General features: G+C 50.4%; 1 protein-coding gene across 1 annotated transcript in view; it reads left to right on the forward strand.

The window, feature by feature from the left end:
• The window catches only part of Fam20c (FAM20C golgi associated secretory pathway kinase), a 55,314-nt gene that overhangs the window by 13,085 nt on the left and 17,477 nt on the right, over positions 1 to 24,752 (forward strand). The window lies entirely within an intron of this gene.

Genomic DNA, 24,752 nt, shown 5'->3' on the forward strand with positions numbered 1-24,752 from the left:
ACTCTTTAAAGCATGGTTTGCAGAAACAAAAATCAAGGAAGACATGCAAGTCCCGCCAGCGAGGCTGCAATGCAGCAGGCTGCACGGTGTGGATTCCTAGGGACAGCCCCCCTGTGTGTTGGCTGACCAGATTGCAGATCTCTGCCCTGGTTCTTTTTTCTACAAATCCAGCTTTCCCTGTTTAATCCTCAAACTTAAAATAAAAGCCAATCAGAAAGCAGGGAAAGCACTTTGCCGTTCCTGGCTGTCCTGTGTTCTGAGACAGACCCGGATAGGCAGGAGCCCAGCTCTGAGCACCACCCACTCCCACAAAGCAGAGGAAAGCCTGGCCATAGGGCTTAAACCAGAAGACCATGTAGCTCATCCTATTGCCTGTGGGGTGGAGTGGCCACTGGCACCTTGGGGCTACATGGCTGTGTGGCTTCTTTCCTTCTTCATGCATGAAAGTATGTATGTCCCATGAGCTGATGTCACCACTTGAGAGTAGTGTACACAGTCAGTCTAGTGTTGGATGTCCCTGGCCCTTAGGAGCAGAGCAAAGGGTTCCCACATAGCCTGTAGCCTGTGTGGTCATCCCAGGATGTCCTGGAGAGCCAGATGCCTGGGAGGAGGACAGAGCTTCATGTGGTTTCTCAAAGAGGCTTTAGCTGAAACAGAATCTCACTGTATCTCAGGCTGGCCTCAAATTCATAGCAGTTCTCTTACCGCGGGCCTGTCGGAGTGCTGGCATTACAGATGTAGACCTCCACATGTTGCTTAAAGGAGGCATTCTTCCTCCCCCTTCTCTCCCTCCCTCCCTCCCTCCTCCTTCTCTTCTCCTTACCTCTCTCACACTCCTTTCTTAGGTAAAGAGTTTCATGAGCCCACCCTGGTCTCAAACATGCTCTGTAGCTGAGGATAATCCTGAACTTCTGCTCCTCCTGTCTCTTCATCCATAGTTCTGGGATTACAGGCAGTTGCCACCACACCCTATTTATGCAGTACTGAAGATGGAAGGGACCCAGGGTGTTATGCACACTAAGCAAACACTCTACCGACTTAGCCACATTCTCAACTCCTGAAGCAGGCTATTTTAAGGCCTCTGTTTTTTCACAAGGACAGTTCCTTGAGAACCTGCCTGTGTAACAGCCAGGGCCAGGCCAGGTGACAAATGGATCAGGACAGCCTGCTGCTGGCCAGGATCTGGAGAGAGTAAATGAAAATGACAGCATATACATCTCCTTTTCAGCCAAATTCCAAGGGCATGGGATCCGGGAGGTGGGTTTGGGCTTGTCTGAGAAGTGTATCTTCAAGCCTGGCAGAAATGTACAGACACATCCAGAGCTGTCCAGAGAGACTCTTTATGGCCCAGAGCTTCAGGAAAGCAAGCCCTGGGGATCCAGATGGCCTCATCCTTGGAGATGGGGGTGTTCCTGGATTCTGGCTCTAGCCCCATCTCTCTGTGAGTGACTGGAGAGGAAGGTATGTCCAGCTGTAGACAGCTGTAACCACAACCATTGCCAGGCACTTGAACAGCCTGTGTCCCATGGGCTCTGCACTCAGGGTTTGTGTGTGTGTGTGTGTGTGTGTGTGTGTGTGTGTGTGTGTGTGTGTCTGTGTGTGTGTGTGTCTGTGTGTGTGTGTGTGTGTTTCATCCCTGCAATGGAGTGAGTGTAAAGACAGGCTGTTCCTAACTACATACAAACAGGGAACCTGAAGTGCTGAGGGACGGGTCCAGAGCCCTATAATGAGGTCTTCCCCACCTGGTGGGCACTGCCGTGCACCTGACTGCTTATATAAAAGACTGTGTTTGGAAGCCCGTTGGGAATCCTACCTTTTCAGCTTATCCAGGGCTGTGACTGAAGCAGTAAAATATAGTGTATGGCCCAGATGGCCAGCCAGGTCAGGTGTTGCTGTGGAAACAGGTTGAGAAAACCAAGTCTCAGGATGGAAAGGGATATGCTTAAGGCTGGCCTGAGACAGAGCCTGGGGCCATGCTGGACTTTCTCTTCCAAGTGGGCATGTGGGTGTAGGAGGGGTACCCCATGCCAGCAGGTGGTACAGTTTGCTGTAAACTTCCTGCACTGCCTGTCTGGGTCATTTTGGTGTTCCTCCATGGACCAGATCCAGACGTTTCTGGGCACCCAAGACTGATAGACTCCAGTCCTCTTGCGAGGAACTGATAATGCTGATGACCTTGGGCTGGACGCAGGACCCGTTGCTGCTACCTGTTGTGTCCTTGCCCCTCTGAGACTGTGGAATGGTATAGTTGTGGTTCTTGTCAATGGCCTTAAAAAGTCAACACCCATGATAAGAAATGTGGAGACAGCTTAATCAGTAAGGTGTTTGCTACACAAGTAAAAACCTAAGTTGGATCTCTAGAACCCATGTAAAAAAGCCAGGTGTGGTAGTGTATGCTTGTAATCCCAGCACTGGGGTGGTGAAGACAGGAGGATACCCAGGACTCCCTGTCATTCAGTATTAGTAGGTATGTAGTTGCGTAGGCACTGGGAGATACATACCCTGCAAACATGGCAGATCGTGGCTGTGGTCCCAGAACTTTGAAAGCTGAAGCAGGGGGATTGCCATGAGGTTTGAAGCTAGTCTGGGATACAGAGTGGGTGTCTGTTGGAGGAGAAGGAAGAAGGAAGAGAAGGAGGAAGGGAAGGACAGGGAGGAGGTATGTGGAGGAAGAGGGAAGTGGGAGGAGGAACACACAGCCAGCAGTGCAGCCCATGAGCTCTTTGTGGGGGAGGGAGGGCTTCTTGCTTTAAAGCAGTGGTTCTCACCCTTCCTAATGCTGCAGCCCTTTAATACAGCTCCTCATTTTATAATGATCCCCAACCATACAATTATTTTCCTCACTACGTCATCACTGTAATTTTGCTACTATTATAGATCGAATGTAAATATCTGTTTTCTGATGGTCTTAGGCGACCCCTATTAAAGGGTTATTCAACACCCCCAAATGGGTCGTGGCCCACAGGTTGAGAACCTCTGCTTTACGGTATTCAATCTTTTTGATCTTTGCTGTTAGAAAACGTGGCTTTCCTGATACCGAATGCACACCATGCCTTCCAGCCCGCTCAGCTGAGTCCCGTAGCTTCTGGTACTGATTGACTTGGGTATCCATCACCACTAGCTTTCATTGTTGTAAGAGGAAACTCCTTAAAAATCTAGCTGACTCTCCCCACCCCTCCCCCAGCACCCGACAACCACTAATCTCCTGTCTCGCTGTGTGGATTTGCTTATTCTGGGTTTTCATCGGCCTGGGATCCTGCAGTGTATGGTGCTTTGTGTCTGGCTTACAGTGATGAACCTTTCAGAGTTCATCCACGCGGGAGCACGCAGAAATGCTTCCTTCCCTTTTCATTGATGAGTAATATTCTCTTGTACGGCTGGACCACGCCCTGTTTCTCCATCCAACTGATGGGCATGGGTTGTTCTCATAGTCTGTAATGAATAATGTTGCTTTGAACCTTCCTATGTGGTTACGTGGACATGCTTGGGGGGTTCCTGTGTGTGTGGATGCATGTGTGTTGCAAGAATACTTTCCCTGGAGCAAGGTAAACAGTGCATATAACTTCCTCTGACAATAAAGAAAAGTACAGTTTTACCAGAGTTTATTTATTACTGGGGAACCAGTAAGTTTATTGGGCTGACAGAGCATGGATGAGGGAAACCATGGCTGCCACACCTGAAAGACTTCACCCAGCATGGATGATGGCTTATCTATAGCTGCACAGATGGACCCCCCCCCAACTTCAGTTAACCTCCCACAACACTATAGACTAGTGGTTCTCAACATGTGGGGCGTGATGCCTTTGAGGGTCACATATCAGATGGCCCGTATATCAGATATTTACATTACAATTCAAAACAGCGGCAGAATTACAGTTATGGTGTAACAATGAGGTAAGTTTATAGTTGGAGTCACCACAACAAGAGGAGCTGCATTAAAGGGCGGCAGCAGTGGGAATGTTGAGATCCACCGTTATAGACTCTAACAGACATCTCACGGGCCCCAGTTGCCACATGCAATTAGGGAAGAATTGTATAAAATGTCTGTGAAGAATAGTTGAAGTCTCCGTTGGGATCCCATGACTCCCCCCCTCACCAACCCACTTCTGCTCATAATAGTCTCTTGCTGCAGACAGAGCTGATCCAGTGAAAATGGCATTTGTTTTGCTCAGGCGACCCCATTCTATAACAGCATGTATGATGCACATTCATTGACCAGAGGACAACCTTAAGTGTTGTCTTCAGAAACAACGTCAGCCTCCTTTGAGACAGGGTCTCTTGCTGACCTAGAACTTACCAAGCAAGTTGAGAGGGCTGGCCAGAAATCTCAAGAGATCTGTTCGTCTCCACCTCTCCAGCACTGGGATTACAACATAGGTCATCATGCGCCTGACATTTTCAAATGGGTTCTGGGCACCAGATTCAGGTATTCATGCTTGCAAGGCAGTTTCTTTATCAACTTGGCCATCCCCATGTTTTGGGTCTTTAAGACCTGGGCCTTGGAAGGCTGCTGGATCTCTCAACCTTCTCATTGATTTATATTTCCATGGTAGCTGTGCCGCTTTTATCCCACCTAGCCAGCCCAGGGTACCAGCTTCCCCAGTCTTTACCAGCACATTCTGCCATCTTTCTTTGATGATGGTTGTCCTCATGGGTGTGAGGTGGAGCTTTACAGTGGCTTTGACTTGCATTTCTCTGATGGATACCAGAGTCCTCTCATAAGTCTGTTGGCAGTGTGTGTGTGTGTGTGTGTGTGTGTGTGTATACACTACATATCTTCTTTGGAGTTGCTGCAGTTCAGCACTTCTGCCATCTTTTGGCTGGTTATTTGTTTCTCTTATCAAAGGGTTAAAAAAGACTCATTACATAAGTGGTATCTATTGAGGTATAGTCTATAAGTTTTTTTGTTTTTTGTTTTTTTCTTCACTTGTTTGTTTTTCGAGACAGGGTTTCTCCGTATAGCTCTGGCTGTCCTGGAACTCAGTCTGTAGACCAGGCTGGCCTCGAACTGAGAAATCTGCCTACCTATGCCTCCCAAGTGCTGGGATTAAAGGTGTGCGCCACCACCGCCCAACTAGTCTGCAAGTTTTTAAAGTGTATATTTTATTCATTTTGTTATTTGTGCTTTTGGTGAGCTATTTAAACTTTAATATAAAAAAAAATGGTTTTTTTTTCCATGTTGGGGAAACCATGAGGCCTCACTGGAATTTAGTTTATCCTTTGCTCACAAAGACTGGCAAGATGAGGCCTGAGAGCTCATCCCAAGTCTACCTTTGGGAGTTAGCCTAGGATATGCCCTGGAATGCTTCCTCAGAGGCTGCTTGAAGGACTGGAGCTCAGCAGGGTGGGGTCAGTGCAGGCCTCAACAATACAAACATCAGGTTGTTTCTTGGAAAAGAACCTTCCAGGCATGCCTGAGGCTGCCCATGATGCAGTGGGACTGTCTCATGGCAGAAATACTCATCTAGCAGCAGCAGGTACTTCCAGAGCTCCTGGGTCGGGCCTGGCACAGAGATGATTCAAGGCCCAGGCTTGTGAGAAAGCCACAGGGCTGTGAACCCTGAAGGAGGGTCAGGTCACTTGCGCACTGAGCAGGGATGAGGCAGTGTGTGTGTCTACCAGGGCAGCTCTGGCTGCTGCTTATGTAGTCATGCACAGAATGTGTGGAAGGAAGAGCTCCGGTGGGACAGGCAGATGGACCAGCAGGCTTCCCTGAAGACGGTCAGGGCTGGAAAGAAAAACAGCCTTGCAAGAACACTCAGCTGGAAGCAACCTTCAGGGAGGCCATGGTGTGTGGGAAGGCCAGAGATGTCCAGGCCACAGGAGGAGCCCTGTACACAAGAGGTTGTCTGACACCATCAGGATTGGGTCCCTACAAGGTTCCAGCTACTCTGTCTGAAGCACAGGCAGCAGGTACTGGGCACAGCTGTTCACCCTGGACTTCAGCTCCTTCCCCTACAGCTGCTTAGCAGGAGATCAGGGTTGGATGCTGAAGTGGTGCTGTGCTGAGCAAGACACCCCCCCATGCCCATCTGGATTTAGGCTGGGCCAGAATGAGCTCACACATTCCTGTAGGGTCCAGGGGGCGGGGAGCCTGGGGTCTGAGCACAGACGTAAGCACTGAGCAAGGTTGGTCAGCGGCCCGATCTGAGGACATTTAGGGTCTGGACACTTGCTCTTGGCTCAGATCAGTATTTAGGGTTGAGGGTCCACAGTTCCTGCTTTGGTACAGAATGAAGGAGGTGGGGAGGCAGAAGGGAAGCTGTGGGGATGAAAGAGGGAGGAATGGAAACAGGTTAGACAGTCTGGGCGGGGAGGATGCCTAGGAAACTGTTGTAGTCTGATGCTTGTTGCTGTGATTTAAAAAAAAAAAAAAAACACTGACTGAGAATAGAGGGTTTATTCGGCTTGTAGCCCATCATTGAGAGATTCAAGGCAGGAGCTCAAAGGAGGAGCCCAGAGGCAGGATCTAAAAAGCAGAGACCGTGAAGGAACACTGCTCACTGGCTTGACACCCCACCCATAGATTGCTCAGCTTGATTTTTTTTTATACAGCCCAGGACCATCTTGCCAAGGGTGTCACCACCTACAGGACTTGTGCCCCCTCACATCAATAATGAATGCCTCCTAGACATACCCAAAGACTAGTCTTATGGAGGCAACTCCTCAACTAATGTCCCCTTTTCCAAAGTGACTCTAGTTTGTGTTGACAAAGACTAGCCAGAAAGAAAAAAGAAATCTTTCATTGGGCACAGTGATGGGACATGGGAGCAATTGAAGAAAAAACTTCTGATCTTGTGGCTGATGACGTTTGAGGACCCTCTTGAGACATCCAGATAGAGGCACACAGTACCTGGAGCGCAGAGGAACACCTCTAGGTCAGGTGCTAGCCACAACACTTACTGTGTCAGCCATCCCTCCAGACTGTGCAGTGCATAGCTGAAGCATAAAGTCCAGGACCCTTCCCTCCCAGAAGGCTCATCTCTAGGGAGGCAGGGGGACAGTGTCTCCATCCTACATGTAACCTGCTCTTTACCCGTTTGACTCCTGGCTGCATTTGTTTTCACTTCCCAAGGGATTGAGAAGAACATTCATCACACTGCTGAGTGGCTCTCAGGAAGCATCTGCCTGCTTCCTGAATGGTCCAGAAGCAGCTTATAAAGGGTGATCCCAGCTTGGGGGGGGGGGGAACCTCAGCCTCTGCATAGTGTGACAGTGTATCCCACATCCTACCTGGCTCCTGACCAAACCCAAAGGTCCCCCACTACCTTTCAGATCTTTCCATGCCTGTGAGCTGGGGCTGAGGTGTCAGCAATAGTGTGGAGAAGGGCCACCCTAAGTGGGCCTCACATGAGGGAGGGGGTCTGATTTAGGATGTCCTAGACAGTCAAGTTACTCTGCAGTTTCGTGGCTGTGGGTGGTTGTGTGTCTAGGCAATTGAGTACTTAGAAATCACTTGGATGCCCATAGGTGACTATGTGATTGTGAGCAGTATTGTAGCTGGGTGGTTTTGTAACTGTAGACAGTGGTGTGGTTGGATGGGCTGTGACTGGGTGATTTTGTGTCTGGACAGTTGGCTGTGTGACAAGGTTAGGTTATTAGACAGCTGGGTGGGTGGTTTGCCTGGCTGTGGGCAACTGAGTAGCTGTATGTAAATGCCACCTCTTGAGTACACATCATGTTCTTTAATCTTCCTGGATATCACACATCTGTATTATTTTGTGGCCGACTTTCCTTCACAGAGAAGAACAAAGTTTGAACAGGTGAGAGTAAACAAGGACCAGGCCACAGGCTAAGGATGAACCCAGGATTCCTAGCTTAGGTGCCAGGCTCTTGGGGCACTACTGCTTAGAAGAAAGACTGCCTGAACCTGGATCCAGACACTGTCTGGTGAAAGGACATAGCCACTCTAGCCCAGGCTTGTCTGGAACTCACTCTTTACCTCAGGTTGGCCTTGATTTTGCAGTAATCCTCCTGCATCAGCCTCTTGAGTGCTAAGCTAAGGCTGTTGGCATATGCCACCATGCCTAACCCCTCTGGGGCTTTTCCTAGTGTCGTATAGTATAGTGGTGATCTCAGTAGTCTACACCGAACCCAGCAGTGTGGTCCTTTGACGCTATCATATGACTCACTGTCCAGTGAGATCCAGTAGGAACCTTATACCCTAGACTGAATCTAGTTAGTCCTTGTGGCAGACATTGAGGATTGCGTGTGGTCTCACATGCTCTCTGTGTAGATTGTGTCCTTGGCCATGGCTAGTCAGGAAGTAGGAGATGACAGGTGACAGAGTGAGACTTACAGCTCATCTGGCCCAGCCTAAATCCAGATGGGCATGGGGGGGGGGGGTGTCTTGTTCAGAAACCTCTGAGGTCATTAGGGATTCCAGCTGAGACATACAGTAAGAGTCCATCTTGATAGCCTGGCATGAGCCCCTGCCTTTGGACACCATTGGGGAACAGTGGATGTGACACTACGGGCCCCTTTTTCTCTGTGTGTTCCTTTGCTTGGAGACAGGAAGCCTGGTCACCAGTAAGAAGGGGTTAGGGAAGAGGTGGCAGAAGGTGAAGAAGGAAGGGTGGGATAGAGACATTGTTCATTTTACAGAAATATAATACTCACGTTTGGTCTCAAGAGCAGATGTTAAGAGTGAAGGAAGGAAAATCCAAAGTGCCTGCCACAGGGCTGGAGAGATGGCTCAGCAACTAAAAGAACTGGCTGCTCTTGCCCAGGCCTCAGCACCCACATGGCAGCTCACAACCATCTGTAACACCAGCCTCAAGGAGTCTGATGCCCTCTTCTGATCTCCACGGGCACCAGACACATTTGTGGTGCACTTAGACACATACAAGCCAAACACTCATATACATAAATAATAAAATAAATCTGGGGGGAAAAAAGGTGCCTGTGACAGTAAAACATCTCAGGCAGAGAACTCTTGCTTGGGGTTAGCCATCTACTCCAAAAAAGGCAGGACCCTGGGATCCAGGTTGTTCAACATTAGGAAGGAGAGAGAAAACTCTGAAGGAAGCAAGAGAGTTTCAGATGCTGGGCCCATCCTGGAAGGAGGCCTAGTGTGGTCCTGGACTGAGGAGGAGATCTCAGAAAAGTTCCAAAGTCAGGAAGGGATATGAACATGTTCCTGGGGTGGGCAGGGAACCTCAGTATGTTCCTGGAGTAGGCATGAAGCCTCTCTGTGTTCCTGGGGTGGGTAGGGAACCTCTGTGTGTTCCTGGGGTGGGCAGGGAGCCAACCTCTATGTGTTCCTGGGGAGGGGAGGGAACCTCAGTGTGTTCCTGGGGTAGGTAGAGAACCTCAGTATATTCCTGGAGTGGACAGAGGACCTCAGTGAGTTCCTGGGGTAGCAGGGAACCTCTGTGTGTTCCTGGGGTGGGCAAGGGACCTTAGTGCAGTCTGACAGAAGTAGACAAGGACCCCAAGGACCTCACAGAAGGGTGGCCATGTCAAGGCTCAGCAACACTCAGGTTTGAAGCCCAGTGAACAGGGTTAGAGATTTCCAAGGATCTGCTGGCCTGCTGGTGAACAGCTCATACTTTGGCTGCTCTGTGCCTTTACCAGGCCCCCAAAGCAAACAGATTGCCCAATCCTGGTCACGGGTGTGGAGCCAGCAGAGGCCTGGGCCTGGCCAGAAGCAGACAAGGACCCTTTTGTATCTACTGTCAGCTCACACTGGCCTCCCAGCTTGTGCCCATCCTTGGCTGTTCTGAGGCCTGACCTCCTGGCTTTCTGAGGCTTCCATGTGCTCTTGAATAGGGACTTCAGGTCAGAGCTTAAACCTTCAGCCCTCATCAAGGGGCAGCCTGAGCCCCTTCACGTTATCTGGCTTGCCTTGTGACTCATCATGCTTGTCACCATGAAGAGCTGGCCTCTGGCAGATGGGACTTGTCCAAAAGGTATTCTTCCTAAACCTGAATGACAGAGTCAACAGGGAAGGCCTGCTCCACATTCCATATGTATGGTCCAGCTTTCTCAGCTGAGCCACCATGATGAAGACATACTTCCCTGTCCTATGAGACCACCAACACAGAACAGTGCAGAGGCAGTTCAGAGGGGAGTAGACCCCATTGCAAGGGGAGCACATTCAGGAAAGGGAACGTAGAACTCTGGAGGGCCCAGGGACAGGCAGGGCAACTCTCCCACCAGCTCTATGTACCATACGTGCAGAGCCACTTTGTAGCCAGCTACTCTGGCAAGTCTACAACGGTGCTTCTCAATCTTCCTGATGCTGTGACCCTTTTACATAGCTCCTCGTGTTGTGGTAAACCCTCTGCCATAAAGTTACCTCATTGCTACTTCATGGTTATAATTTCACTACGGTTATGAATTATAGTGTAAACTTTTGGTATGCATGATATCTGATATGCAGCCACTGTGAAAGGGTCATTCGACCCAAAGAACAGCCAAGGATGGGCGCAGATTGAGAACCATTGGTCTAGAAGGTCATGTTCATGAGGATCTGGAGCAGCAGGGTCATGAGCAGGCACAGATTCTGAAGAGAGCACTTCAAACTAGGATTGAAGGTAGAGATTGGCCGCAGGCCACAGGCACAACCTGTGACTTCACAGGAGGCTTTGAAAGCGGCCTAAGTCACTTTCTGAATGGCATCTGATGAGAACATGGGCTGTGGCACTCTTTTATCTGATGCTGCCTCTGATACACTAGGTAGCAAGAACAAGAGGTGGCCTGTGAAGACATCAGAGGCAAAGCTGCAGACACAGGGCCAAGAATGAGACCAAGAACATGACAATCGGTAGGGACCAGGGAATGAGAACATCCCATGAGCAATGGGGTGGGCCCCACCAAGGCATAGGCGTGAAGATGGAGGGAGCCAGGTTTACAGTAGCCCAGCATCTGGACATCTCGAAAGCCTCTGTCTGATTCCTCAAGCCTCTCACTGAGGCCTGTGGTATGATTTCCCAGGCACTGTTGCAGGGAGCAGATGTCTCATGGGGGAAGTGTGGCACCCCTAAGGGCTTGGAGTGTGTTCAGTGGGTTACCACTGGTATTTGCTGAGGGCATGGAGACCCAGGGTCCAGGTCTGAGCAATATGGAGGGGAGAGGCTCAGTGGACCTAAGACATGGGGAGTACCCAATGTGAAGGTACACAGCATGCAAGGGACATACTGGGTGAGAGTGTACAGCTATGTATACATATATATATGTATATGTGCTTGTGTACATAAGTATGTAGTCCATGTACATTCACGTGTTTGCATATTTCATGCATGTGTTCTTGTATGAGTATGTTTTGGACATGTGGGAATGTATTATATGTGTGTTCTTATATGTACAGATATGTATTACATATACATGCTCATGTGTATTGTATGTGTATGCTCCTGTGTGGGGGTATGTATTATAGGTGCTCATAGTGTGTGTATTGTGTGTGCTTGTGTTTCTGGATGTTTATTATGTATGCTCCTGCATATGGGTGTATTGCTTTATTTTTGGTTTTTCGAGACAGGGTTTCTCTGGATAGCCCTGGCCATGCTGGAACTCACTCTGTAGACCAGGCTGGCCTCGAACTCAGAAATCCACCTGCCTCTGCCTCCCAAGTGCTGGGATTAAAGGCGTGTGCCACCACCGCCCAGCACATGTGTGTTTGTAAGCTGCATGTGCATACATGTGGGTGAGCATGTGAACATTTCTGTGGTCTAGGGCCAAAATAGTAACTAACTACACAGTGGCAGCTGGGACCTGGACTTGTGGAGCCAATGCTGCTGGGGGTGGACATGTCCCTGCAGTAACTTTGCCGAAGGGGCTGTTGGTGTCCAGGGCTTTCCTAGCTAGCGCTCTCTTTGGAGTACCGTCTGTAACCTTCCTGCCTCGGGTAGCCCCACACTGGCTCAGGTGTAGACAGCTGAGTCGTTCCCAGATCTGAGGATTATGTTTGTAGTCACAAGAACACGATCCATATTAATTTTGAAAAACAACCAAGCACTAACTCTGACAGAGCCAGCCTAGACATCCAGGAAGCAGAAGATCCAGGGCACAGCAGGAGTGCAGGAAACCCCCCACCCCCGCCCCAGGCCTGTATGCCATCCCCCACAGAGAACCTGTCCTCAACTGAGCCTGGGCTCAGAGCCAGCCTGCAGGTACCCTTAACTTGTAGCCTGCCTAGCCCCTCTAACAGCTGCTAGTGCCTGAGTCCCATTGTCAGCAGAGCAAGCAGACTTTAATGAGGTCCATGACATCTACAGAGGATCTCTCTGAAAGGCAGGGGTGGAGCTCACCAATCAGAGAGCTAGCTGTGTGTGGCAGCTGAAGAGTCTCCCTTGCCATCCCTGCTTTTGTTCAGCCAGGGCCTTTGTGGCCTTTCTCCTGCTGCCTGAGGGTCCCTGTGTCCAACTGTGCAGGACACAGCTACTATCTCTGTCCCTCTCTGAGCCCCGGGGATCCTAGTGGGCAGGGACCCACGCTGACTCCAGCTCAGTGAGAAGGTCTCAGCCAGCCTCCTAAGAGCCATCACACCCTCATGTATTCACAGACAAGGACCCCGAGCACAGAAGGAAATGCTCCCCCACCATCTGGCTTCAGAGCTGGCTCTTACTTTCAGCTTCTCACCACACCGTCTGTCTGGTCAGCACAGGTCTTCGAGCTGTTCCTAACCCTCATTTGTCTTCCATTTCTTCTTTTTTGAGTTGATTTTCACATCAGATTGCCCTCAAACTTACTATGTAGCTGAGGGTGGCATTGAACCTGGGATCTTCTGCCTTGACCTCTTAAGGGCAAGGATTACAGATGTTCACTGTTAGTCTTCTGAGATTTTTGTTTGTTTGTTTGGTTTGGTTTGGTCTGGTCTTGGTACTGGGATTAAACCCAGGGTTTTATGTATGATAAGTAAGTACCCTATTGGCCGAGCCACATCCCCAGCCCCGCCCCAATGCCTGACATACGGTCCTCTGGCTTCTAAGGTCCCACTAGCCCCCTGGCACCCCAAAGGTTCCCAGATGGCCAAAATGGCATTACCTGAGGCTAACCTCAGCAGTTAGTTGTCTCCTGTTCTTACTTAAGAGCTGGAAGGCTATTTACTTATGACAGAAAGGAATTATTAACAAACAGTAGCAGTGTTGGGAAATGGCAGGGAGAGGAATGAGTTACAAAACCCAACAGAGCCAGCTCAGAGCAAAACCACAGGCTGCACCTGCTGCACCCTCACATCCTTGGTGATCTCCTGGGGACTTCAGCATCTTCTATGCTGGGACCTTTTCTCCAGAGGCTCCAGGGAAGGTGACCCCCACTTTTTAAAAAAATCCAAGCAAGTCATTTTCTCCAAAAATTGTTTGGAACAGCCACATGGAAAGTGTCATCTTTCTTTCTTTCTTTTTTTTTGTTTTCCCTGCAGTTATGACAGTCGCTAGGGAACTCACAGTGTCGAGAGGGGGCAGGAGATTAAAAAGAGGGAAGGAAATACCATCTTCATTTTCCCCGTTCCATCCTAGGGGAAGAAAATGAAAGTCAGGGGGTTTCATCCAAAAGTGGTTTGATTAGAGCTGCTCATTTTCAGTTTTCTGTTTTGTTTTCTTGTTCTTTTGGGAGGGTGGTTTTGTTTTTTTAAACAGCCCCCAAAGGAAAGTCTAGATTTAAGACCTGCCTTAAGCCAGAGAGTGGTCTGAGACATGAGCTTCAGGCTCTGGGTGCAGTTCATTTCTCCAATTGATACTTTCTAAACACTGCGGGCTCCTTGGAGGGGAAGAAAGATGGAAGCAGCAATTTGTGCAAGCTATCTAATCCCCAGGTTCTCGCGTCTTGCTTTTGTTTTTTTTAATTGACAAGCCTCTGAGATGAGGTACACAAAGGTGGACTGCGTGCTCCTGGAGCATATGGAGCACCACTCCGTTCTCCTTTGCTCCCCTCTGAGCTAAGCTGCAGAGACTTTCAACATTATGGGAGACCTCTTACCTCAGACAACCCCACCCTATGCCATTTCACTTTATTTATTTTAGGTACGCATGCGTGTGTTCACAGAGGTGTGCTTAGGTCCCCTTACATGTATATGTAAGAGCGAGTTCTTACAGAGCTATGGTGTAATGCCATCCCAGGGAGAAGCAGAGACACCGTCTGGTCATCACTTGAATAGTTTCTTTGGGTTGTCAGCCTTACTGTCCCTGACAGAATCCCTTTTCCTCCACCGTGGTGGTCTAGTAAATGGCCCCCACCCAGCTTTAGCACAGTTGACATGTGCTGGCATGAAATGGTCTCCATGTGTTTATAGAGCCAACCATGGTGGCCAGGCCCATGCTGCTCACGGGTTCCACACCTGGGAAGGCTCACAGATCTTGGCCTTGGAGCTTTGCTGGAAACTGAGAGGTCTGCAGGCACCCAAGCCATCTGGGCAAGTAGCAATGGAGGCACATAGGCAGGACGTTCATAGTCTTCAGGGATCCTCCAGAGGCAGCCAACAGGAGTTATGCTACCAAAGGAACCACCCCCCCACACACACACACCTAGACACACAGGGAACTGTGGGACACACAGTCATATAACCCCTCACTGTGAGGACTTTGCCTTGTGAGGACTCTCTTGGTACATACACGTCACTGCCAGTACACAACTAGCTATAACACATCATTGCCCTCAACCCCGACTCCTCTGCAGCTCCCTTCCTCTGAATCTTACTCATAGCCAGTAGGGAGACCAGGAAAGAGTGGATTCCTGGCCAGGCCCATGGGTCCCACTCCTGTCTGCAGGCATGGTTCAGTCCAACCTAGACATGGCCCCTCTATGCTCCACCGAGGAGAGACTGATATAGAAACACAGTGCCTGAGGCTTTAAACAAGACCAGTACACAATAGCACCCACGGGACTGAAATGAGAAACGCCAGGTTCAGCATGAGGCATCTCTGTACACCCCAGGACTGAAGGTCACACTGAGCTTCTGCCAAGGAGAAGCCCCCTCTCCTTCCAGAAAACATTCACTTGCAGAAAGCCTGGTATTAAATAGCTTAATATATCTCCCTAATGACAAGGGGGCTGTTTTCCGCTGTGTGAGTGACAGGAAGATTACTGGAGGCAGAAGGGCTGGTTTCTGCCTCCACGCCTTCATTTGGTGAGTCAGGGACCCGCTGTGCACTTAGCAGGAAAGGGGGTGCTCTTGTCTTCCTGGAGGTTTTGTGTCCTTGACATCAGCCCCAAGGTAGGGAATGCCCCTGAGATACCAGCGTGGAATCCCTGGAACCTATAAACGCTCTCTTATCTTTTTATTCATGTGTATGTCTGTAGACCCCGGGACCCATCCTCATCTTCTGATCATCTTAAGATAGGGTCCCTTCTCTGACCTGGGACTCACCAGTTAACCTAAACTGGCTGGCCAGCAGGTCATTTTTACATGAGTTGCATGGGGATCAGACTGGAGTCTTTGTACTTTCAAAATAAGCTCTTTTCCCCCCACAAATGCATCTGTCCACTCCCAGTCCCCGTGCCCTTTATTTTGCAATAGAGCCTTTGAAAATGTGACTAAGTAGGAACTCGAGGGTGAGCAGAGTGCCTGGGTTTTCCAGCACTCTTCTTACAATCACACATTCTTATGCACGGAAGCTGAGAGAGAATTTGAGATGCTGAACCTAGAAGAGAAAACCCATGAAGACAGAGGAAGGTATGGATGAGGCCATGCACCAAGGGAGGCCTGCCCAACCTTGAACTTGGACTTACTACCTCCATCGCTCATACAGGATAAGGGTGGTGGTGGTGGTGGTTGATGATGATGATGATGATGATGTTTTAGTTTAAATCAACAGTGAGTGTCTTCCACCATCTAGAGTGTCAGGTTCACACAGGAGGCCTCAGGTGGATGGAGGGAGTGGCTACACAGATTGCCTCTCTCTGGCTTTGCAGCTTCACGGCTGGTGTCCGCTGGCATCTTCTCTGAGTTCCAGATCCCCTCATCTGCCTGTGGAATGGGCTTCCGGCAACACTGCTCACTGAACTGTGAAGGGCAGACGAGGCAGCACACTGGGTGCCCCGAGGACCAACACCTAGAAGGTTCTCTGTATATATTCATAGTTATCCACAAGCTGATTGGCATGCATATTGTGAGTGATTGGAGAGGGCCACAGAAGCCTGCTGGCTCTGTAGCCAGGAGGGGACAGGCTGGTCCCAGCCGGTTCTCTGCCCTCTAGCCAGCCATCACTGCTGCCTCAGCTGCCCCAGAAAGGACATGAGCAGTCAGCCCCAGGCCCACACCTGGTTTGTAGCCAGTACAGCTTTGTGGGTCAGTGCCAGGACTTGGGGTGTCGGCTCATTCAGCTGCCCCACTCCTTTGTAGCCCTGGGGCAGGTTATTTCTTCACTCTGCCTTGGTTTCCTTAGCTATACCATGAGGAAAATGATGCCAAGTTCCCAAGTAGTGTGAGCATTCCCAAGTAGTGTATGCAGAGTTCCTTCTCGCCTGTGAGCTGTGTGCTCAGACTCCTGGAGAGTCCAATGTGGATATCATTGCAGGATTATTGTTCAGCCCCTGTGTATTACACAGGAGGACTCACTTTCAGTTTACTATAAATAAGCACAATTAACACAGTGTTTTCATTAAAGCTCAGAGAAGTTGTTCTAAGGGGGTTTTAGGTGTTTTAAATCTCCGGGGCAAGGTAAAGAGAATGTGAATGACTGTAGGCCTGCTGATGCCTGCCTTTCTAATGGCCTTTGGGGACTAGTGTGGCCCTCAAAGTAGGAGTTGTGTAGTCCTGTAAGCATCCCTGTGAGAGAAGATCTGTTCAAGCACCTTGCTTGGGTTTCCTGAATTCCCTCTCTCCTTAATCCCAGGCGACTGTAGTGCAGATTACCCCACTGAATTCAGCTCATGACCCTCTTCAGCCCTGGCTGGTTATTTAAAAACCAGAACTCCAACTTCCTACAGCTGATGGTCTCAAGATGAAGGCCAGGTGTGACTATATGGAGGGCAAGGTGTTGGGGGGGGGGGCGGGGGGTAGGAGGTCCTGTGACTAACAGAGTCTTGTAAGGGGGAGTGTGCCCACTGGCTGCCCACTCCTTGGGTCTCCTCCAGTACCTCACTGGCACCCCCACACCAGGCTACTTCTGTGTGCTCTTGAGTGACCTACATAGACCAAAAGGCAAGCGTTCAGAAGTCCCCCTCAGGCCCTTCCTACTCTGAGCTATTGGTCCAAACAAAGCCCATTGAGGACATAGAGGGGACAGGACAGCCCAGCCCACTCACTACCGTGAGGCTGTGAAGTCCAACCATGCTGTCAGGGCAGAGGGACCGTGGGCCTCGTCTTGAATCCCCGTCTGGCACATTGCCAGTGTCCACCACAGCCCATTGAGAATGTCTTGTGGGCTAGTCACATCTCAGAGGTTCCCCAGGTGTCGAAAATGAGGACAGCGTCACAAGTCCCCAGCACAAGCTGTGAACATCCATGCTCATAAATACACAGTCCCCCAACATCCATCTGTAAAGGGAGGGTGTGCCACTCCACCATGCTGTCATCCACAGTCCTGGGGACATGCATGTGGGTTGTGATAACCACACCCAGAGTCCCTCCCTAGATGAGTTCTGGTAGAGAATTCTTATACTTACATCATCATACATACATACATGTACATACATACATACATGTACATACATCAGGTCACTCCTTAGAGAAGAGTAGATTTTACTTAGTCTGGAGTCCTACCTGACCTAGAACTCCCTACGTAAGCCAGGAACTTATGGCCCTCCTTTCCCGTTGCCTCCTGAGTGCTGGATTGTAGGGGTGCGCCAACATGCCTGGGTGGTTACTAATTTATTTTCACTTTCTCCTGTGAACTTAAAGCCTTGTTTATCTCCCCCACCCCCCACCCCAGAAAGCACAGTCAGGCTGCCCATGCTAAACTTGTTGGGTGAGCATGGTCCATGCCACTTGCTGAGATGTCTATGTTGCTCCAGCTGGTGGCAGCTTGCCCAAGTGAGGCCATCTGAATGGGCATAACCTATAAGGAGCTGTTGGTGGCCAACCTGGGCCATGGGTTCCCAGCCTACTTAAAGACCCCCTCCTGTTCCAGGAAGCATACATCCTGGTGGCCCAGTCCCTCCCCTGGGCCAGGCAGTTCCTTGTTCTGGGTACCCAGCCAGCTGAGTGTCTGATAACATCTTTCCCTCCTGAAAGTGAAGGCCCACCCTTGCACCTGCCTGCCATACCTGATTGCTCTTGGGACTTGTGGGACTGGGTTCACCAAATTTGTCCTTTTCTCCGGGGCACAGCAGGTCTAGTACTTTTCCAAAGCATCACCCTGAAATTGGCCAGCAGTAGATATTCGGTCTTCCCCGTGCAAAGGAGTCCTGTGTCTACCACCCAGACGTAAGAGTGTCCAGGGAAGCTAGGTGGCAGGTCTCTGAGGGGGCATGAAGGGAAACATGCAGGTCTCATAGCAACACTGCCTTCAGAGATCTCTCTGTGTGTCTTTTCAGTAGCCTGGGCTTGTCTCTGGCAGCAAATAGGAACTCTGCTAGGTGCCAGGCAGAAGGCTATGTTCCGAACAGTGGAGTAATGGAAACTTTTTTTTTTCGAGACAGGGTTTCTCTGTATAGCCCTGGCTGTCCTGGAACTCACTCTGTAGACCAGGCTGGCCTTGAACTCAGAAATCCACCTGCCTCTGCCTCCCAAGTGCTGGGATTAAAGGCGTGCGCCACCACCACCTGGCCGATTGAAACTTTTAAGTGTCCCCTAAGGAAGGGGGCTACTTTCTCACTTCCTACCTGATCTCAATGCAGAGCTGCCTGACAACAGTAGCCCCATAGGGACCTATCTTGTCAGCATCTTCCAGAATGCCCAGCTCCTCTCACTAGACCTGCCTCTTCTAAGCCTACATCCACTGGAAAGCTGCCCTACTGACCTCCAGAACCTAGGTTAGTTCTGCCCTGAGGCCTTATCTACATGAACCAGTGACTACCTTGAAGATCACAGTCTTAGAAGGGTGGGAAACAGTTCTCAAAAACACCATGCTATGAAAGAGTCCAGAGTCTGAGTAGTCTGCCACAGGGTCCAGAAGCCTGTGGAGGGCCCAGGCTAGAGCTGACATTGGGCAACAGGGAGTAGAGTATGAAAGCCATTAGGGCCAAGTGTAACCTCAGCATAGCAGAACCCGGTATAATTGGCCTTGCTTCCCACAGGCTACATACGACCTGTTTGCTATGCTGCAGGCCAGCAGTGCACATGGTGTCTGGCTTAAGGTACCATGGTGACAGTATTGTAGGGTATTTTGTTGTTTTGTTGGTCTTTTTGTTTGTTTTTTGTTTTGTTTTGTTTTGAGATAGGGTCATCTTAAGTTGCCTAGGTTGGTTTTGAACTCACTCTGTAGAAACTGGGCTTTGAATTTGTGATCCCCTTGCTTCTCCAGTGCTGGACTAATAGGCATGGGCCACCACAAAGAGTGATAGTAGGGCCACCACCCAGCCTCAAGGACAGGACTGATGAACAGATGGGAGATCCCTGTATCTAAGTGACATGTTGTATGGGGGGCAGCTGGAATCTGATCTGTTGGGTGACAGCTCCAGAATTGTCACATGAGGAATTGAGAAGGCAAGAAAACAGGTTTCCTCCTAGACTGCACAGATCCTGTCGTTAAAAATACAGCGTGTGTGGGACTGAGGGCATCGTTCAGTTGGTAGAGTGCTTGTCTAGCGTGCACGAGGTCTTAGGTTCTGTGTCTTGGCCCATTTTGGTTGCCTCATGTGCATGCTCACCAGACACTTCATGTGACTTGCATCGAGTATCTGAAGTCTTAGGTTTTCTTGCAGCTGCCATGGGGCCTCCAGCATGCCAGTGGACAGCTGATCCCTAGAGTCTGGTAGAAGGTTGGGGGTGGCAGAGTTTCCAACCCTCGGCAAGGCCCTGATCCCATAGAACCCTGTCCACCAGGAGCTCATGGTATAGACTCTGCGCTATTGGGAGATTATGAGGGTCCTTAGGGAAGCTGGGTCTTATACTCATTATGGATGATATGGGGGGGGGCAGCCTACAGGACACAGAGCCTCAGTGGAATGCCCACTGCAATGCCCTGGCTTTGGTTGAATGAAATCATAGAAACTTGCTAAAATGCATCTTCCTGGGCCCAGCACTCGGACTCTGGTCATCACATCAGACGTGGTCTGTGAGGCCCCAGGTGTTGTAACAGACCCTTCATGCACACATACCCAAGGGCATTTTGGCTGCTGGTAGCTTCAGAACCTGGTTTTAAGAGAAACTGTTCCCCTAAGTTGTGGAAGCTGTACCCATAGTCATTATCACCAGAGTGCTCTAAGAGATCCAGGATGACTGGCAGCCCATGTGGATCCCACAGTCACAGGAAAGTCTGGAATGAACTACCTCCAGGTGGAGTGCAGAAAGAGCCTGGGTTAGTGGCTAGTGGCCTGGGGAAAGGAGCCCTGGCTTGAGGTCATTTAGGGGACATCTGAGGACCCTTCCTCCCTTTACCTCACCTTCACCCGGAGACCACTCTGAGCTCTTCTTGTATTTCTCTATTATTGTACAGCAAGGGAAAATGAGCCCGGAGGGGCAAATGCTGTCCCTGCCCCTCCCCAGAGGCTAGGTTCCACAGGGCAGAGTTTTGAGTCTCTCTGGAAGGGAAGAAAGAACAGAACCCCAGGGTCCCAGGTCAGAAGGAACGTGAAGTGCCCAAGAGGCATTTAGAACAAGAGAGGTATACACCTCTGAATAGAACACACTTGCCACTTCTGTGAACCCTTGGGCTATTCCAGGAAAGAAGGTACCTAGGAGACAGGGACACCTGCAGGCTGTGATGTGGGGGGTGGGGTACTTGCCCAGGGTCTGGGACATCAGCCAGCTTCCGTGGAAGATAGAAGGCGGGTGTCTGAACCCAGGGATGTGGAACCAGGAATCAGGTCAGGCCAGAGGCCTTTCTGGGAGCCACAGGACCTAAGCCATTTGGATCTGAGAAATGTCACCTCCTCAAAGAGGCAGGCAGAGAGAGGGAGGGGGAGATTGTGGGCAGGAAGGCCGGTCCCTGCTCAGCACCAGGATGAATGCTGCCTGATTGTCCTCAAGTCAGTGTGTGGAGGTGACCACAGGGTGATGGTCAGCTGCCCACTTGTTTTTTGTCCCCAGACAGCAGTTCTGAGGCAAGCCTTGGCTGTACTCGGGATCCTGAGAAGGGAACACCCCAATCCCCTATGCTTCCACCAGAGCCTGGCTAACAATGCCCTCCAGTGTCACACTGCCAAGTGCTCCTGGGGAGGGAACCCCCACCCCCTGCTCTGACTTGACTCGCCAGGGTAAGACCTGCAGAGGAGTCAGACAAGTCAAACTTTCCAGAAGGGGAAGAAGGCACAGCATTGGCAAAGGCCAACTGTGGGGGTGGGTGTCACCGCTGTCCTCGTGGGACATCCAGCAGGTAGGAGGGAAAAGGGCTCATGTCAGCAAAAGTGGCCATGCAGGTTGTGGTTTTCTTTCCTTTTCCTTTTTTAATTTTAAGACAGGATCTCAAGTACCCCAGAATGACCTTGAACCTCTGTTCCTCCAGCCTCCACCCCCAAGTACTAGGATCATAGGTGTGCACCATCACACCTGGTTTAGGTGGGACCGGGGATAGAACCCAGGACCTCATGCATGCTAGACAAACACTACCAGCTGAGCCACGTCCTCAGCCCTGCTCAAGTTGTATTTTAACAATGGATCCATGCAGTCTGGGAGGAAAGTTGCTGATGGGTTCCCCCAGCTTTAGGCTCTTTGGGTAGTCAGGCAGCCTTTTCAAGTCCCCTCTGCACAGCTGAACCTAGAAAGCATTAGAGGAGCTTGTTTTAACCCCTTCTCTCCAAAATCAGCCCCCCAACAGCCTGTTCTGTAGGGTGTCTTGTGTGTCACACACACACGTGCAGTGTTAATATACATGGAGTTCCTGTGTGTGTGTGTGTGTGTGTGTGTGTGTGTGTGTGTGTACGACTACATGCATGCATGTGTCAGCATATGCACGCCTGTAGTGGTGGTCAGAACTTAACTATCTCAGCTTTGCATGGACCCTCAGCACCCACTGTGTGGTAGATATCCCTTCAGCAATCAGTCTGTTGACACCTCCCCTCTGGGAGAGGAGAGGCTAGGGACATAGCTCAGCTATTAAACTGCTTGATTAGAGGCATGGGTCTCAGAGAATACTGAGCACAGGCCCCATACAGTTGCAGTAGGCAGCTAGGAGCAGGGAGGGCTGAGACAGATCCTTTGATCTTCACACCAGTGTAAAATGTAGGGCACAGGGGTGCACATGTGTAACCTTAGCACAGGAAGTCTAAGACAGACAGATTCCCAGAGCTTTCTGGACAGCCAGCCTGGCTAATTTTGTGAGTTCCAGGCCAATGAGAAACCTGAAAGTGGGGGTGGGGGGGAAGGGGGGGAAATGGATAAGACTGGCCTACTGGCACATACCTGTACTCCCAACATTTAGAAAGCAGACTCGGGCAGGTCTCTGTGAGTTTGAAACCAGCAGGTCTCTGTGAGTTTGAAACCAGCAGGTCTCTGTGAGTTTGAAACCAGCCTGGTCTACATAGTGAGCCCCAGGATGGCCAGGGCTACACAAAAATCTGTCTGAGAAGACAAACAAACAATAACAAAAGACAAACATGAGCTGCTCCTGAGATACAACACTCAGGGTTCTCCTCTAGCTTTCATATGCACCTGTGTACGGCCACTGCCATTCCCTGTCACCAACCTTTCATGGTGAGTGGCCGTCAAGCCATGAGCCCACACTACCCCTCACCACACATGCGTGCACACACGAGCACACACACACACACACACACACACACACAGCTTCCCACACTGGCTGCTGGAAGGCTAAGGAGGGTATGTTTGATCAAGACTTATTCAGGGAACTATCAGAGATGGTTGGCCACTGCCTGCTACCTGAACCCCACCTAAGCCACAGGAAACCTTGTTCATACCTTGTACATAAATCTCATCACTCAGCAGTGTATGGGGCATCAGCCTCACCTGACAGCGGGGCTGAGGACTAGAAGGGCCCCAGCAACCTCAGCTGTGGATCTGCAAGGAAGGATCTAAACCTGGAAGGTATGTGGGGCTCCATTGTGGGAGCATCCAGGGCTAGGCGACCTGAAAGTGCCCACAGATTAGGGGTGATCCCTAGGCCCTCATTGGCACACTTGGAAAAGGCAGCATCCTAGGAGGAGTTCTCTCTCACCTGTAAGGCCTGGGGTGGAAGCAGGGAGCCAGGGAGGATCCAGATTTCAAGGTAACCCTGCTTCAGACAGGACAGCGGGTGATGACAGGCTGGCAACTCCACCTCATTAAGGTCAAATTACATCCTCGGGGAGAACTTCGATTCTCTTAGGATGACGGTGACCTTTCATAGCTACCTGGCTTTGTATCTTTGGCTGGCAAGGAGACAGAGAAGGTCAAATGCCAATCCTTCCAGAGTTGTATCCTGCTCAGTATGGGAGGCAGGGGTGTTAGTGCCCAGAGAGGATGGGCGCGCACACACACACAGAGGCATGGTGCCAAGACTCAAGCTAAATGGCCTATAAGTCCAGGGAGCCACTGGCCAGCATCCAATGACCTTTGAACTTCCTGACTGAGGAAGGGTCCTGTGGGGATCTCAGGGTTCCCCTGTCCATCCAGCAAGCTCCCTGCTCTCCTCAGGTGGTCTCTCACAGTCCTGAGAGCTCAGGATGACCCCAAGAAGAGTCAAGACTTCATGCCCTTTGACATAGGAAGTGTCTTAGGTTGAGAGGCTTGCTCCAAGGGTTCTAAATCTTCCTCTGATGCAGTAGAAGGCTTTCTGTGGTTGTGGATGTGAACAACATCAGACCATCTTCCAGAGGGCTAGCTGTGGCCAACGCACCCCATTTTGATTCCTCTGAGCAGGGACATAGACATGACTGAGGCAAATGCAGCTGCTCTTCCTCAGGAGCAGATTCCAATGTGCCTGCTAGCACCTCCCTGCTCATTGTTCCTGAACAGCCCCAGATGGCCTGGCATCAACCCTCCAAGATCTGTCATCCAGAGTAGGTGCCAGGGCAGAGTTAGACAGTGGGGCAGGAGTAGGGATTACCAGGAATCCTGAGCCACAGTATGCGTTCTTCGCTGTGTGCATAAGGAGGCAGGATCTGCTCTGCTTTTCTCCCTCTGTCCCTCTGGGGACAGGGCAAAGGTCATCCCATCACCAGATACTCAGCCTCACTGGATAAACACACAGCAATAGGGACAGAGCAACAGGATCCAACAGACAGAAACCCAGGGCTCCTGGGTACCTGCTCTTTACCCAAATTTCTAAGTGTGGGCCAATGTATCTGCCTATAGGTGCTGGACCTATACTGAGGAATTCAGGAAACAGACCAACAAAACAGACAGCTAGGAAGCCATGAGCCTTGTGGGGTTAGTGCCTTGAAAGTGTGGCACATTGGGAATTTAAATCATTTAGGGAGTGTGTGTGTGTGTGTGTGTGTGTACACTCGAATGTGCAAGTGTGTACAATATATGTGCCTGTGTGCATCTGGACTCGAGTCAACAGCAGGTGTCACCCTTAGGCACCATCTACCTTGGATTTGTTTGTTTGCTTGCTTGCTTGCTTGTTTGTTTGTTTGTTTGTTTTAAAGTCAGGGTCTCACTATGCAGCCCTGGTTGGCCTTGAACTTGCTTGTAGACCAGGCTGGCCTAGAACTTGCAGAGATCTGCCTGCCTCTGGCTCCTGAGTGCTGAGATTAAAAGCATGTGCCACCAAACCTGGTCCACCTTGGGTTTTTTTTTTCCCTCCTCGCTAGCCAGAAACTCACCCAGT

The sequence above is a fragment of the Mastomys coucha genome, unplaced genomic scaffold (assembly GCF_008632895.1).
Source record: "Mastomys coucha isolate ucsf_1 unplaced genomic scaffold, UCSF_Mcou_1 pScaffold22, whole genome shotgun sequence".
Classification (NCBI taxonomy): Eukaryota; Metazoa; Chordata; class Mammalia; order Rodentia; family Muridae; genus Mastomys; species Mastomys coucha.